Source organism: Pseudophryne corroboree, chromosome 5 (genome assembly GCF_028390025.1).
Source record: "Pseudophryne corroboree isolate aPseCor3 chromosome 5, aPseCor3.hap2, whole genome shotgun sequence".
Classification (NCBI taxonomy): domain Eukaryota; kingdom Metazoa; phylum Chordata; class Amphibia; order Anura; family Myobatrachidae; genus Pseudophryne; species Pseudophryne corroboree.
Window position 1 is genome coordinate 762101570 of NC_086448.1, and position 17347 is coordinate 762118916.

At 48.2% G+C, this 17347-nt stretch overlaps 1 long non-coding RNA gene across 1 annotated transcript; it reads left to right on the forward strand.

Moving 5' to 3' along the window:
- The first annotated feature begins 14965 nt into the window (after nucleotides 1-14965).
- On the forward strand, nucleotides 14966-16833 carry LOC134929422 (uncharacterized). Its single transcript, XR_010178556.1, has 3 exons — nucleotides 14966-15233; nucleotides 15309-15521; nucleotides 16126-16833. It is a non-coding gene; the product is annotated as an uncharacterized LOC134929422 (long non-coding RNA).
- The last annotated feature ends 514 nt before the right edge of the window (nucleotides 16834-17347 follow it).

Below are 17347 nucleotides of genomic sequence, written 5' to 3' on the forward strand. Positions count from 1 at the left end.
CTACCTGGTGTGCACTGGCTCCTCCCCCTATGACCCTCCTCCAAGCCTCAGTTAGGATACTGTGCCCGGACGAGCGTACACAATAAGGAAGGATTTTTGAATCCCGGGTAAGACTCATACCAGCCACACCAATCACACCGTACAACTTGTGATCTGAACCCAGTTAACAGTATGATAACAGAGGAGCCTCTAGGAAGATGGCTCACTACAACAATAACCCGATTTAGTTAACAATAACTATGTACAAGTATTGCAGACAATCCGCACTTGGGATGGGCGCCCAGCATCCACTACGGACTATGAGAAATAGAATTATCGGTAAGTAAATTCTTATTTTCTCTGACGTCCTAGTGGATGCTGGGACTCCGTAAGGACCATGGGGATATAGCGGCTCCGCAGGAGACAGGGCACAATAATAAAAGCTTTAGGATCAGGTGGTGTGCACTGGCTCCTCCCCCTATGACCCTCCTCCAAGCCTCAGTTAGATTTTTGTGCCCGACGAGAAGGGTGCAATCTAGGTGGCTCTCCTGAGCTGCTTAGAATAAAAGTTTAAGTTAGGTTTTTTATTTTCAGTGAGTCCTGCTGGCAACAGGCTCACTGCTACGAGGGACTTAGGGGAGAGAAGTAAACTCACCTGCGTGCAGGATGGATTTGCTTCTTAGGCTACTGGACACCATTAGCTCCAGAGGGATCGAACACAGGCCCAGCCATGGAGTCCGGTCCCGGAGCCGTGCCGCCGACCCCCCTTGCAGATGCCGAAGTTGAAGAGGTCCAGAAACAGGCGGCAGAAGACTTTCAGTCTTCATAAGGTAGCGCACAGCACTGCAGCTGTGCGCCATTGTTGTCAGCACACTTCACCAACAGTCACCAACTGTCACTGAGGGTGCAGGGCGCTGGGGGGGGGCGCCCTGGGCAGCAATGTATAATACCTTTTTATGGCTAAAATACATCACATATAGCCCTTGAGGCTATATGGATGTATTTAACCCCTGCCAGATCTCACAAACTCCGGGAGAAGAGCCCGCCGAAAAGGGGGTGGGGCCTATTCTCCTCAGCACACGGCGCCATTTTCCTGCTCAGCTCTGCTGTGAGGAAGGCTCCCAGGCTCTCCCCTGCACTGCACTACAGAAACAGGGTTAAAACAGAGAGGGGGGGCACTTATTTGGCGATATGATTACATATATAAAAATGCTATAAGGGAAAACACTTGTATAAGGGGTTGTCCCTGTATAATTATAGCGTTTTTGGTGTGTGCTGGCAAACTCTCCCTCTGTCTCCCCAAAGGGCTAGTGGGGTCCTGTCCTCTATCAGAGCATTCCCTGTGTGTGTGTGATGTGTGTCGGTACGTGTGTGTCGACATGTAGGAGGACGATGTTGGTGAGGAGGCGGAGCAAATTGCCTGTATTGGTGATGTCACTCTCTAGGGAGTCGACACTGGAATGGATGGCTTATTTAGGAATTACGTGATAATGTCAACACGCTGCAAGGTCGGTTGACGACATGAGACGGCCGGCAAACAAATTAGTACCTGTCCAGGCGTCTCAGACACCGTCAGGGGCTTGTAAAAACGCCCATTTACCTCAGTCGGTCGACACAGACACGGACACTGACTCCAGTGTCGACGGTGAAGAAACAAACGTATTTTCCTTTAGGGCCACACGTTTCATGTTAAGGGCAATGAAGGAGGTGTTACATATTTCTGATACTACAAGTACCACAAATAAGGGTATTATGTAGGGTGTGAATAAACTACTTGTAGTTTTTCCTGAATCAGATAAATTAAATGAAGTGTGTGATGATACGTGGGTTTCCTCCGATAGAAAATTATTGGCGGTATACCCTTTCCCGCCAGAAGTTAGGGCGAGTTGGGAAACACACCTTAGGGTGGATAAGGCACTCACACGCTTATAAAAACAAGGGGCGTTACCGTCTCCAGATACGGCAGCCCTCAAGGAGCCAGCTGATAGGAAGCTGAAAAATATCCTAAAAGTATATACACACATACTGGTGTTATACTACGACCAGCAATCGCCTCAGCCTGGATGTGCAGCGCTGAGGGGGCTTGGTCGGATTTCCTGACTGAAAATATTGATACCCTTGACAGGGACAAGATTTTATTGACTATAGATGCATTTCTATATATGCGAGATGCGCAGAGGGATATTTGCATTCTGGCATCAAGAGTAAATGTGATGTCCATATCTGCCAGACGAAAACACGACAGTGGTCAGGTGATGCAGATTCCAGACGGCACATGGAAGTATTGCCGTATAAAGGGGTGGTCCATCGGACCTGGTGGCCATGGCAACAGCTGAAAAATCCACCTTTTGTTACCCCAAGTCACATCTCAGCAGAAAAGGACACAGTCTTTTCAGTCTCAGTCCTTTCGTCCCCATAAGGGCAGGCGGGCAAAAGGGCCAGTCATATCTGCCCAGGGGTAGAGGAAAGGGAAGAAGACTGCAGCAGGCAGCCCATTCCCAGGAACAGAAGCCCTCCACAGCTTTTGCCAAGTCCGCAGCATGACGCTGGGGCCGTACAAGCGGACTCAGGTGCGGTAGGGGGTCATCTCAAGAGTTTCAGCACGCAGGGGGCTCACTCACAAGTGGACTCCTGGATCCTACACGTAGTATCCCAGGTGTACATTGGAAATTCGAGACGTCTCCCCCTCACAAGTTCCTGAAGTCTGCTTTACCAACGTCTCCCTCCGACAGGGAGGCAGTATTGGGAACAATTCACAGGCTGTATTCCCAGCAGGTGATAATCAAAGTACCCCTTCTACAACAAGGGAAGGGGTATTATTCCACACTATATTGTGGTACTGAAGCCAGACGGCTCGGTGAGATCTGAAATATTTGAACACTTACATACAAGCGTTCAAATCAAGATGGAGTCACTCAGAGTAGTGATAGCGAACCAGGAAGAAGGGGACGATATGGTGTCACTGGATATCAGGGACGCTTACCTACATGTCCAAATTTGCCTTCTCACCAAGGGTACCTCAGGTTCGTGGTACAGAACTGTCACTATCAGTTCAGACGCTGCCGTTTGGATTGTCCACGGCACCCCGGGTCTTTACCAAGGTAATGGCCGAAATGATGATTCTTCTTAAAAGAAATATGGACGCTTTCCTGATAAGGGCAAGGTCCAGAGAACAGTTGGAGGTCGGAGTAGCACTATCTTAAGTAGTTCTACGACAGCACGAGTGGATTCTAAATATTCCAAAATCGCAGTTTTTTCCGACGACACGTCTACTGTTCCTAGGGATGATTCTGGACACAGTCCAGAAAAGGATGTTTTCTCCCGGAGAAGAAAGCCAGGGAGTTATCCGAGCTAGTCAGGAACCTCCTAAAACCAGGAAAAGTATCAGTGCATCATTGCACAAGGATCCTGTGAAAAATGGTGGTTTCTTACAAAGCGATCCCATTCGGTAGATTTCACGCAAGAACCTTTCCGTGGGATCTGCTGGAAAAATGGTCCGGATCGCATCTTCAGATGCATCAGCGGATAACCCTGTCTCCAAGGACAAGGGTGTTTCTTCTGCGGTGGCTGCAGAGTGCTCATCTATGAAAGGGCCGCAGATTCGGCATTCAGGACTGGGTCCTGGTGACCACGGATGCCAGCCTGAGTGGCTGGGGAGCAGTCACACAAGGAAAAAATTTCCAGAGAGTGTGATCAAGTCTGGAGACTTCTCTCCACATAAATATACTGGAGCTAAGGGCAATTTACAATGCTCTAAGCTTAGCAAGACCTCTGCTTCAAGGTCAGCCGGTATTGATCCAGTGGGACAACATCACGGCAGTCGCCCACGTAAACAGACAGGGCGGCACAAGAAGCAGGAGGGAAATGGCAGAAACTACAAGGATTCTTCGCTGGGCGAAAAATCATGTGATAACACTCTCAGCAGTGTTCATTCCGGGAGTGGAAAACTGGGAAGCAGACTTCCTCAGCAGGCATGACCTCCACCCGGGAGAGTGGGGACTTCATCGGGAAGTCTTCCACATGATTGTAAACCGTTGGGAAAAACCAAAGGTGGACATGATGGCATCCCGCCTGAACAAAAAACTAGACAGATATTACGCCAGGTCAAGGGACCCTCAGGCAATAGCGGTGGACGCTCTGGTAACACTGTGGGTGTACCAGTCAGAGTATGTTTTCCCTCCTATGCCTCTCATACCAAAAGTACTGAGAATCATAAGAGGGAGATGAGTAAGAACGATACTCGTGGTTCCGGATTGGCCAAGAAGGACTTGGTACCCGAAACTTCAAGAGATGTTCACGGAAGACCCGTGGCCTCTACCTTTAAGAAAGGACCTGCTCCAGCAGGGGCCTTGTCTGTTCCAAGACTTACCGCGGCCACGTTTGACGGCATGGCGGTTGAACGCCGGATCCTGAAAGGGCATTCCAGATGAAGTCATCCCTACCCTGGTCGAAGACAGGAAGGATGTAACCGCAAAACATTTTCACCGCATTTGGTGAAGATATGTTGCGTGGTGTGAGGCCAAGAAGGCCCCTACAGAGGAATTCCAACTGGGTCGTTTCCTACATTTCCTGAAAACAGGACTGTCTATGGGCCTAAAATTAGGGTCCATTAAGGTTCAAATTTCGGCCCTGTCGAATTTCTTCCAGAAAGAACTGGCTTTAGTGCCTGACGTTCAGATGTTTGTAAAAGGGGTACTGCATATACAGCCTCCTTTTGTGCCCCAGTGGCACCTTGGGATCTCAATGTTGTTTTGAGTTTCCTAAAGTCACATTGGTTTGAACCACTCACCACTGTGGACTTAGCATCGTCACCTTCCATGTGAGATATTTTATTAGCCCTGGCTTCAGCCAGGCGTGTGTCAGAATTGGCGGCTTTATCATATATAAAGCCCTTACTTAATTTTTCATTCTGACAGGGCAGAATTGAGGACTCGTCCTCAATTTCTCCTTAAGGTGTTTTCTGTTTTTCACATGAACCAACCTATTGTGGTACCTGCGGGTACTAGGGACTTGGAGGACTCCAAGTTACTTGACGTTGTCAGGGCCCTGAAAAATATGTTTCCAGGACGGCTGGAGTCAGAAAATCTGACTCGCTGTTTAGCCTGTATGCACCCAACAAGATGGGTGCTCCTGCTTCTAAGCAGACGATTGCTCGCTGGATTTGTAATACAATTCAGTTTACACATTCTGTGGCAGGCCTGCCACAGCCAAAATCTGTAAAAGCCCATTCCAAAAGGAAGGGGGCTCATCTTGGGCGACTGCCCGAGGGGTCTCGGCTTTACAACTTTGCCGAGCAGTTACTTGGTCAGGGGCAAACACGTTTGCTAAATTCTACAAATTTGATACCCTGGCTGAGGAGGACATGGAGTTCTCTCATTCGGTGCTGCAGGGTCATCCGCACTCTCCCGCCCGTTTGGGAGCTTTGGTATAATCCCCATGGTCCTTACGGAGTCCCAGCATCCACTAGGACGTCAGAGAAAATAAGATTTTACTTACCGATAAATCTATTTCTCGTAGTCCGTAGTGGATGCTGGGCGCCCATCCCAAGTGCGGATTGTCTGCAATACTTGTACATAGTTATTGTTACAAAAATCGGGTTATTCTTGTTGTGAGCCGTCTTTTCAGAGGCTCCTTCGTTGTTATCATACTGTTAACTGGGTTCAGATCACAGGTTGTACGGTGTGATTGGTGTGGCTGGTATGAGTCTTACCCGGGATTCAATATCCTTCCTTATTATGCACGCTCGTCCGGGCACAGTATCCTAACTGAGGCTTGGAGGAGGGTCATAGGGGGAGGAGCCAGTGCACACCACCTGATCCTAAAGCTTTTATTATTGTGCCCTGTCTCCTGCGGAGCCGCTATATCCCCATGGTCCTTACGGAGTCCCAGCATCCACTACGGACTACGAGAAATAGATTTATCGGTAAGTAAAATCTTATTTTCTCTGACGTCCTAGTGGATGCTGGGAACTCCGTAAGGACCATGGGGATTATACCAAAGCTCCCAAACGGGCGGGAGAGTGCGGATGACTCTGCAGCACCGAATGAGAGAACTCCAGGTCCTCCTCAGCCAGGGTATCAAATTTGTAGAATTTTGCAAACGTGTTTGCCCCTGACCAAGTAGCTGCTCGGCAAAGTTTTAAAGCAGAGACCCCTCGGGCAGCCGCCCAAGAAGAGCCCACCTTCCTTGTGGAATGGGCTTTTACAGATTTAGGATGCGGCAGTCCAGCTGCAGAATGCGCAAGCTGAATTGTGCTACAGATCCAGCGAGCAATAGTCTGCTTAGAAGCAGGAGCACCCAGCTTGTTGGGTGCATACAGGATAAATAGCGAGTCAGTTTTCCTGACTCCAGCCGTCCTGGAAACATACATTTTCAAGGCCCTGACTACGTCCAGTAACTTAGAATCTTCCAAGTCCCTAGTGCCCGGCCGAGAAGGGTGCATTCTAGGAGGCTCTCCTGAGTTTCTTAGAAAAAGTTTAGTTTTAGGTTTTTTATTTTCAGTGAGACCTGCTGGCAACAGGCTCACTGCATCGAGGGACTAAGGGGAGAAGAAGCGAACCTGCCTGCTTGCAGCCAGCTTGGGCTTCTTAGGCTACTGGACACCATTAGCTCCAGAGGGACCGAACACAGGCCCAGCCTCGGAGTCCGGTCCCAGAGCCGCGCCGCCGGCCCCCTTACAGAGCCAGAAGCAAGAAGAGGTCCGGAAAAATCGGCGGCAGAAGACATCAGTCTTCAACAAGGTAGCGCACAGCACTGCAGCTGTGCGCCGTTGCTCCTCAGGCACACTTCACACTCCGGTCACTGAGGGTGCAGGGCGCTAGGGGGGGGCGCCCTGAGCAGCAATGTAAACACCTTGGCTGGCGAAAATACACCACATATAACCCCCGGGGCTATATGGATGTATTTTAACCCCTGCCAGAATACAGCAAAAAGCGGGAGAAAAGGCTGCTGAGAAGGGGGCGGAGCCTATCTCCTCAGCACACGGGCGCCATTTTCCATCACCGCTCCGCTGGAAGGACGTCTCCCTGACTCTCCCCTGCAGTCCTGCACTACAGTAAAGGGTAAAAAAGAGAGGGGGGGGCACTAATTTGGCGCAGTTTTGATAATAACAGCAGCTATAAAGGGAAAAGCATGTTATATAGTGGTATTCCTGTCTATATATAGCGCTCTGGTGTGTGCTGGCATACTCTCCCTCTGTCTCCCCAAAGGGCTAGTGGGGTCCTGTCCTCTATTAGAGCATTCCCTGTGTGTGTGCTGTGTGTCGGTACGTTTGTGTCGACATGTATGAAGAGGAAACTGATGTGGAGGCGGAGCAATTGCCTGTAATGGTGATGTCACCCCCTAGGGGGTCGACACCTGAGTGGATGGGCTTATGGAAGGACTTACGTGACAGTGTCAGCTCTTTACAAAAGACAGTTGATGACATGAGACAGCCGGCTACTCAGCTTGGGCCTGTCGGGGCGTCTCAAAGGCCATCAGGGGCTCTAAAGCGCCCGTTACCTCAGATGGCAGATACAGATGCCGACACGGATACTGACTCCAGTGTCGACGGTGAAGAGACGAATGTGACTTCCAGTAGGGCCACACGTTCCATGATTGAGGCAATGAAAGATGTTTTACACATTTCTGAGATTACAAGTACCACTAAAAAGGGTATTATGTTTGGTGAGAAAAAACTACCCGTAGTTTTTCCTGAATCTGATGAATTAAATGAAGTGTGTGATGAAACGTGGGTTTCCCCCGATAAAAAACTGATAATTCCTAAAAAGTTATTGGCATCATACCCTTTCCCGCGAGAGGATAGGGCACGTTGGGAAACACCCCCTAGGGTGGATAAAGCGCTCACACACTTGTCAAAACAGATGGCACTACCGTCTCCTGATACGGCCGCCCTTAAGGAACCTGCTGACAGAAAGCAGGAGAATATCCTAAAATGTATATACACACATACTGGTGTTATACTGCGACCAGCAATCGCCTCAGCCTGGATGTGCAGTGCTGGGGTGGCTTGGTCGGATTCCCTGACTGAAAATATTGATACCTTGGATAGGGACAGTATATTACTGACTATATTGCATTTAAAAGATGCATTTTTATATATGCGTGATGCACAGAGGGATATTTGCCGACTGGCATCAAAAGTAAGTGCGCTGTCCATTTCTGCCAGAAGAGGGTTATGGACGAGGCAGTGGTCAGGTGATGCGGATTCCAAAAGGCATATGGAAGTATTGCCTTATAAAGGGGAGGAGTTATTTGGGGTAGGTCTATCAGACCTGGTGGCCACGGCAACGGCTGGGAAATCCACATTTTTACCCCAGGTAGCCTCTCAACATAAGAAGACGCCGTATTATCAGGCGCAGTCCTTTCGGCCCCATAAGGGCAAGCGGGCAAAAGGCTCCTCTTTTCTGCCCCGTGGCAGAGGAAGAGGAAAAAGGCTGCAGCAGACAGCCAGTTCCCAGGAACAGAAGCCCTCTCCCGCTTCTGCCAAGTCCTCAGCATGACGCTGGGGCTTTACAAGCGGACTCAGGCACGGTGGGGGCCCGTCTCAAGAATTTCAGAGCGCAGTGGGCTCACTCACAAGTGGACCCCTGGATCCTTCAGGTGGTATCTCAGGGGTACAAATTGGAATTCGAGACGTCTCCCCCTCGCCGTTTCCTAAAGTCTGCTTTACCGACGTCTCCCTCCGACAGGGAGGCGGTATTGGAAGCCATTCACAAGCTGTATTCTCAGCAGGTGATAATCAAGGTACCCCTCCTGCAACAGGGAAAGGGGTATTATTCCACGCTGTTGGTATACCGAAGTCGGACGGCTCGGTGAGACCTATTTTAAATCTAAAATCTTTGAACACTTACATACAGAGGTTCAAATTCAAGATGGAGTCACTCAGAGCAGTGATCGCGAACCTGGAAGAAGGGGATTATATGGTGTCTCTGGTCATGTCCCAATTTACCCTTCTCATCAAGGGTACCTCAGGTTTGTGGTACAGAACTGCCACTATCAGTTTCAGACGCTGCCGTTTGGATTGTCCACGGCACCCCGGGTCTTTACCAAAGTAATGGCCAAAATGATGATACTCCTCCGAAGGAAAGGAGTTTTAAATTATCCCTTACTTGGACGATCTCCTGATAAGGGCGAGATCCAGGGAACAGTTGGTAGTCGGGTTAGCACTATCGCAAGTAGTGCTGCGGCAGCACGGTTGGATTCTCAATATCCCAAAATCGCAGCTGATCCCGACGACTCGTCTTCTATTCCTAGGGATGATCCTGGACACAGTCCAGAAAAAGGTGTTTCTCCCGGAGGAGAAAGCCGGGGAGTTATCCGAGCTAGTCAGAAACCTCCTAAAACCAGGCCAAGTCTCAGTGCATCAATGCACAAGGGTCCTGGGAAAAATGGTGGCTTCCTACGAAGCAATCCCATTTGGCAGATTCCACGCAAGAACATTCCAGTGGGACCTGCGGGACAAATGGTCCGGATCGCATCTTCAGATGCATCAGCGGATAACCCTGTCCCCAAGGACAAGGGTGTCTCTCCTGTGGTGGTTGCAGAGTGCTCAGAAGCTGCAAGGATTCTTCGCTGGGCGGAAAATCATGTAATAGCACTGTCAGCAGTGTTCATTCCGGGAGTGGACACGACCTCCACCCGGGAGAGTGGGGACTTCATCCAGAAGTCTTCCACACGATTGGGAACCGTTGGGAAAAACCAAGGGTGGACATGATGGCGTCCCGCCTCAACAAAAAACTGGACAGGTATTACGCCAGGTCAAGGGACCCTCAGGCAATAGCTGTGGACGCTCTGGTAACACGTAACACCGTGGGTGTACCAGTCGGTGTATGTATTCCCTCCTCTGCCTCTCATACCCAAGGTACCGAGAATTATAAGACGGAGAGGAGTAAGAACTATACTCGTGGCTCCGGATTGGCCAAGAAGGACTTGGTACCCGGAACTTCAAGAGATGCTCACAGAGGACCCGTGGCCTCTGCCTCTAAGAAGGGACCTGCTCCAGCAAGGACCCTGTCTGTTTCAAGACTTACCGCGGCTGCGTTTGACGGCATGGCGGTTGAACGCCGGATCCTAAAGGAAAAAGGCATTCCTGAGGAAGTCATCCCTACCCTGATCAAAGCCAGGAAGGATGTGACCGCAAAACATTATCACCGCATTTGTGAAAATATGTTGCGTGGTGTGAGGCCAGGAAGGCCCCAACGGAGGAATTTCAACTGGGTCGATTCCTGCATTTCCTGCAAACAGGAGTGTCTATGGGCCTCAAATTGGGGTCCATTAAGGTTCAAATTTCGGCCCTGGAGATTTTCTTCCAGAAAGAACTGGCTTCAGTTCCTGAAGTCCAGACGTTGTCAAGGGAGTGCTGCATATACAGCCTCCTTTTGTGCCTCCAGTGGCACCTTGGGATCTCAATGTAGTTTTGGGGTTCCTCAAATCACATTGGTTTGAACCACTTAAATCTGTGGATTTAAAATATCTCACATGGAAAGTGGCCATGCTGTTGGCCCTGGCTTCGGCCAGGCGCGTGTCAGAATTGGCGGCTTTATCTTGCAAAAGTCCCTATCTGATTTTCCATTCGGACAGGGTGGAATTGAGGACTCGTCCTCAGTTTCTCCCTAAGGTGGTGTCAGCGTTTCACCTGAACCAACCTATTGTGGTGCCTGCGGCTACTAGGGACTTGGAGGACTCCAAGTTGCTAGATGTTGTCAGGGCCCTGAAAATATCCTGTATGCACCCAACAAGCTGGGTTCTCCTGCTTCTAAGCAGACTATTGCTCGCTGGATCTGTAGTACAATTCAGCTTGCACATACTGTGGCAGGCCTGCCACAGCCAAAATCAGTAAATGCCCATTCCACAAGGAAGGTGGGCTCATCTTGGGCGGCTGCCCGAGGGGTCTCTGCTTTAAAACTTTGCCGAGCAGCTACTTGGTCAGGGGCAAACACGTTTGCAAAATTCTACAAATTTGATACCCTGGCTGAGGAGGACCTGGAGTTCTCTCATTCGGTGCTGCAGAGTCATCCGCACTCTCCCGCCCGTTTGGGAGCTTTGGTATAATCCCCATGGTCCTTACGGAGTTCCCAGCATCCACTAGGACGTCAGAGAAAATAAGAATTTACTTACCGATAATTCTATTTCTCGTAGTCCGTAGTGGATGCTGGGCGCCCATCCCAAGTGCGGATTGTCTGCAATACTTGTACATAGTTATTGTTAACTAAATCGGGTTATTGTTGTAGTGAGCCATCTTCCTAGAGGCTCCTCTGTTATCATACTGTTAACTGGGTTCAGATCACAAGTTGTACGGTGTGATTGGTGTGGCTGGTATGAGTCTTACCCGGGATTCAAAAATCCTTCCTTATTGTGTACGCTCGTCCGGGCACAGTATCCTAACTGAGGCTTGGAGGAGGGTCATAGGGGGAGGAGCCAGTGCACACCGGGTAGTCCTAAAGCTTTTACTTTTGTGCCCAGTCTCCTGCGGAGCCGCTATTCCCCATGGTCCTTACGGAGTTCCCAGCATCCACTACGGACTACGAGAAATAGAATTATCGGTAAGTAAATTCTTATTTTATTCTGTAATTTTCTCATACGTCCTAGAGGATGCTGGGGTCACATCAAGAACCATGGGGTATAGATGGGATCCACAGGAGACATGGGCACTTTAAGACTTTCAAAGGGGTGTGAACTGGCTCCTCCCTCTATGCTCTCCTCCAGACTCCAGTTTAGAATCTGTGCCCAGGCAGACTGGATGCACACGGAGGAGCTCTACTGAGTTTCTCTGAAAAGACTTTGTTAGATTTTTTATGTTCAGGGAGAACTGCTGGCAACAGTCTCACTGCTTCGTGGGACTTAGGGGAGAGAAGTCAGACCTACCTCTGTGAGTTTAAAGGCTCTGCTTCTTTGGCTACAGGACACCATTAGCTCCTGAGGGTCTGATCGCTAGGTACGCCTAGATGCTCGTTCCCAGAGCCCGCCGTCACCCCCCTTGCAGAGCCAGAAGTCAGAAGACTGGTGAGTAGAAGATCAGAAGACTTCAGTGACGGCTTTGAGCCGCGCTGCGCGCCATGCTCCCACACTCAGCAGCACTACAGGGTGCAGGGCGAGCGGGGGGCGCCCTGGGAAGCATGTTAGCCTCAAATAACTAGCTAGCAAGAGCGGACTAAGTGCCAGGGCACTGTCCGGACCCCCGCCAGTATAAAAAAGTTTAAAAAAAAAAGCGGGTCTGAAGTGCGCCATTACGGGGGCGTGGCTTAGCCCACACAGCCCGGCGCCATTTTCTCTACACAAGGCTGCAGAGACGCTGGTCCTTCCTCACGCTGCTGTACAAGTAACAGGGTGCAAAACGGGGGGGGAGGGGGGGCACAGTGATTTTGGTGCATTATATATAACTTATAAAAGCGCTGCACGTCTGGGACATTGTAGTGTTTTCAGACCGGGATTAGGCGCTGGGGTGTGAGCTGGCAATATCTCCCTCTGTGTCTCTCTGACAGGCTTTACTGTGGGTCTGTCCCCTATAGGCCCAGTGTATCTGCGTGTGGTGGGTGCACGTGTGTCGGCATGTCTGAGACGGAGTGCTCTTCCCCGGAGGAGACTGTTAGGGACACAAATGGCTGAATGTTTTGAGTGCTTTGAATGCAAATGTGGCTCTGATAAATAAAAGATTGGATAAATCTAAGTCTCAGAACCAGGCTTGGAAGAAATCCGTAGAGGATGTGTTGTTTCAAGTCCAGACCCCCTCGGGGTCACAAAAACGTTCATTTGCCCAGCTGGCAGAGACACTGATTCAAGTGTCGACTATAGTGATGCCAGATTAGATCCAAAACTGGCAAAGAGCATTCAGTACATGATTGTGGCTATAAAAGATGTATTACATATCACTGAGGACCCTACTGTTCCTGATACTAGGGTCTGTATGTATAAAGGGAAGAAACCTGAGGTAACATTTCCTCCCTCTCATGAACTGAACACGCTTTGTGAAAAGGTTTGGGAAAGGTCTGACAAAAAGTTTCAGATTCCCAAAAGGATTGTAGTTGCGTATCCGTTTCCCTCTGGGGATAGGGAAAAATGGGAGTCACCCCCCATTGTGGACAAAGCTCTGTCACGGCTGTCCCAAAAAGGTGGCTCTCCCGTCCCCTGACACGGCAGCCCTAAAGGATCCTGCGGATCGTAGGCAGGAAAATACATTGAAATCCATTTATGTCACCACGGTTACGCTACTCAGACTAGCCATTGCATCTGCGTGGGTGAGTAGTGCTATCGAAAATTGGGCAGATAACTTATCATCTGAAATGGATACCCTGGATAGGGATAGCATTCTTTTGACACTAGGGGGTATATTTACTAACATTCGTAATTTTCAGTTTGTGGTCAAAGTACAATCGCGATTGACATCGAAAGTGTAATTGTGCAACTTTTTGAATTGATTACGACTAATTTACTAAGCTGTCGTATTTTTTTTTTTTCTGTTGTCCGATGTCGAAGTCATTCGTATTTTGAGGGGTTTTTTTTCGGCCGATTTTGATGTTTTTCGTCCGTGATTTGTGTTTTTTTTTTACGACTGCGTCACATGTCTGTTACGGCAGTGATTTTAATTTCGCGGCTGCGTTTTTAGTCCTAAGTTTCGTTTTTATCACGCGTCCGTGATTAGTTGTATTTGTGATGGAGGAGTGTCTGTGCACATTACTATAAAACCGCCCCAAACACACCGCACTTCGTGGGTTTAGCTAGTGGAGAGGAGAGAGGAAGGTGTATTTTGAGTTGGTGAGTTTGGTGGATTTTTTGGTGGATTTGGAGAGGAGTTTTGTGATTGTTGAGTGCTGTACTGTGTGTGTAAGTAGTCTTGTCATATTTGTTGTCTAGTTTTTACAGAGTTTGTAAACTTTTTTGTCCTTGTATTTTTTTCCAAGTCTTTTGTCATTGTTTGTGAGTGAGTGAGTGAGTGTGTGTGTGTTGGCTGTGTGGTGTGTAGTAGTAGTAGTGGAGGAGTGTGTTTTGTGTTTTATTTTTTCTGTGTTTTGTGTCGTTTGTCCTCATTATGTCTGACTCAGAGGTCAGTGTGGTGGAGGAGGTGAGTGAGAGGGAGGAGGTGAGTGAGGTGGAGGAGGTGAGTGAGGTGGAGGAGGTGAGTGAGAGGGAGGAGGTGAGTGAGGTGGAGGGGGTTAGTGAGAGGGAGGAGGAGGAGGAGGGGGTGCCTGTTGCTCAGTTTTCAAGTGATAGTGATGGTGCTGTGGCTCCGCAGCCACGCACCACTACCAAGACTGGCCGTAATGTAAAGTTCAGCTATGCTGAAAACATGGCGTTGGTGCGGGAGCTGATGAGGCATCATCGGCAATTGTTTGGCCAGGATGCTGCCAAGGTGTCCTCCCGCAGGAAATCTGTCCTGTGGGGGAAAGTAATAGTGGCAGTTAATAGTGAGGGTGTGGTGAGGCGGACTGAGGACACGTGTCGCAAGCGGTTTTACGACATCAAGCGCCGTGTCAAGGCCAAGGAGGCTAAATCAGCCCGCCAAACCGGGGGTGGCCCCCCTTTCCGGGCAACCTATCGTGACTGGGAGGAGCCTGTACGGGCACTGATTCCTGCAGAAGTGGTGTCTGCAACTCATGTCCGGGATTCGGACCGCCCTACGCAGGATGGTGAGTTGGAATTTTTAAAAATATATTGTTTAATTTAAAAAATGATCATGCTGCACAATTAGATTTTTTCTTTAAGTATGCATACATTGTGTTGGTCATGTATTGCAGGCCTGAGCATCCTTAAGGTGTATTTATGTTTTTAAACTGCATTTCCCATCATGCCTTGGCTGTTTTTTTTTTTTTTTATTGAATGCAAAATCAGTATGGTATGTGTAGTTCCAATACTTAATATGAGATATTTCTTGCCCATAGCTGTTGTATCTAATAGCAGCTTGGTATGATTTGTGTGTGTTTTTTTTAAAGTATTTTTATTTAGAATAAAGATTGTTTTAAGTTGCAAGTAATCAAACTCTGCAATATCTTGCACACAATTCATCAATGTTACTGTTTTATTTAGTGCAACACCATGTTTATTTTTATAGATAAACCAAATTAAGTAATCACGAAGATCTTAACCAGAAATTAGTTTACTTTACAATACGTACAAGATGGTTACAGTACACTAAGGTTTTGCAGTTATCAATGTTTTTTACAAGTATGGTAATAATGTTGTTAACACTTTTTCAACAGTACGCCAGACCAGCCGCCCAGACAGGCCCCAGCCAACTGATGAGGATGCTGGGATTGCAGGTAAGAATTCACTGTAGTCACATATTCTGCAAACACATAGAAGTACAAAATATTAATGTTTATATATTCACATAGGTTGTACTTCTGTAAGCCGACCTCCTCTAAGGCGCCCATCACAGGGCTCGGCTAACTTACCCAGGAGGCCAAGTAAGACACGACGTCTTGAATCCGAATCTGCGGCTCCATCTTCCCCACCCAGGCGGCGCATCTCCGCAGTCTCACCCCAGCCACCACAAGCACTATTGGCTAGTCCACAAAGTGATGAGCCTCGATCACCTCAGTTATCTGGTGAGTAAAAACTTACAATAAACACATACAAAATAATCTACACAGTACAGTTACTATGATGTGAGTTGTAGTTGAGATTACATGTTTGCCATAACAACCAATCAGATTTCACGTATTAACTTTTTGAAGGTGCAAATGCATAAATTTTATAAATCTTATTGGTTGCTATGGGCAACATCACATTTAAAATTGAACAGCCATCGTAATAAATTTAGTACACACACGTGCACAGAAAAAAAAAAGTAAATTACTCACCGAAAACAAACCACCACCACCACCCCCTGAACACCATTATAGTGTTCACACACCTCCCCTGTCCTGGAGGTAGACTGCTTACTTGATCCGCTCCTCTGGACCATCCAGGTGAGCAGTCTATATCCTGGACAGGGGAGGTGACAGAACACTGTAATGCTGTGGAGGGGAGGTAGTTAGTCTATGTGCACGCATGTGATGGGATATATGTGTTTTGACTCAAAATATTCCTCGTTTAGAAAAACACAATTCCAAAAACAAAAAGAATGCAGTATAATTCATTTTGAAATGTTTAGGCCAACCAAATATATTATGTGGAAAGTAAACAGTGCATGTTGCCCACCCCATACAGAACCAACCTTGATGCCCGACGTTGGCCAGCAGGAACAAGACCAACAGGCCACCTACACACTAAACCTAACACCCGTTATCCCGACCCAGCCAACCCAGCCGCAGGATATCCCCCAAGCCTCCATTACTCCACAACTGCTCCAAGCTCCACCCCAGCAACAAGTACCCGATGACTTTTGGTCCAGTTGGACAACCCAACAGACCCAAAACAATGCCTGCCTGACCGCCCACACCCAACACCTTGCCAGTCTGCCCCATCATCTGCCGCGCATTAGTCGCAACTCGGGCAGACTGATTGTCCAAGTAGGTCGAATAGCCACTTCTATGGATCAAATTCGGGCCGACAACAATCAAATGCTGGCTCATTTGACGCGCATCATTGATGAGCAACAACGCCAGCTGCAAACACTCATCCAACTGATACAACACAATCAGGTTGTGAATAAGTCATTGTCCAGGATTGTGGCCAGCCACACTGCAACCAACAACCAACTGAATGCCAGCATCCATAATTTAAGCCAGAACATCTCTTTGATGGCAGCACAACAAGTGAGCTCCAGCTCAGGAACTACGACCCCTAGCCAAACGCCAGTAACCTCCCCTGTTCGTCGATCCTCCCGAACACGTGCCAGTACAAAGCACGGCACCCAGCACACACAAGCGAAAAAAATAAAAAAACTTTTGTGTAACACAATAAAAATTTGCTTCTTTCAATCACACAACTTCCAGTGTCCGTGTCAAACATTGTAGAAGACGCTATGTATGTATGTTTTTCTGGGGTAATGAATTACAATGTATTTATATCAAAAACTAACTACAATGTACACACCACTATAAACAACAAACATTAAGTAACAAAACACACAATCACACTTACAAAAATGTATTGCAAAGTGTTTAGTCAAGGTTAATTACATCCAACAAAAACTTACCAGTAAAATACCGCTGAATCACTTCTTGCCTTACCTGCCTCCCTACATCTGTACTCACACTGTCACCAGATGTTTCTAACTCCTCTGCTTGCTGACTGCTTTCTCCCTCATCATGTGCCAGATGTTGATTCAAACACAGATTATGGAGAAAACAGCAGCAGAACACAATCCTAGTCACCTTTGAGGGACTATACAACAAAAGGCCAGCAGATTTATCCAGACACCGAAACCGTGATTTCAGCACACCAAAACATCTTTCTCTATCGTCCTAGTGGATGCTGGGGTTCCTGA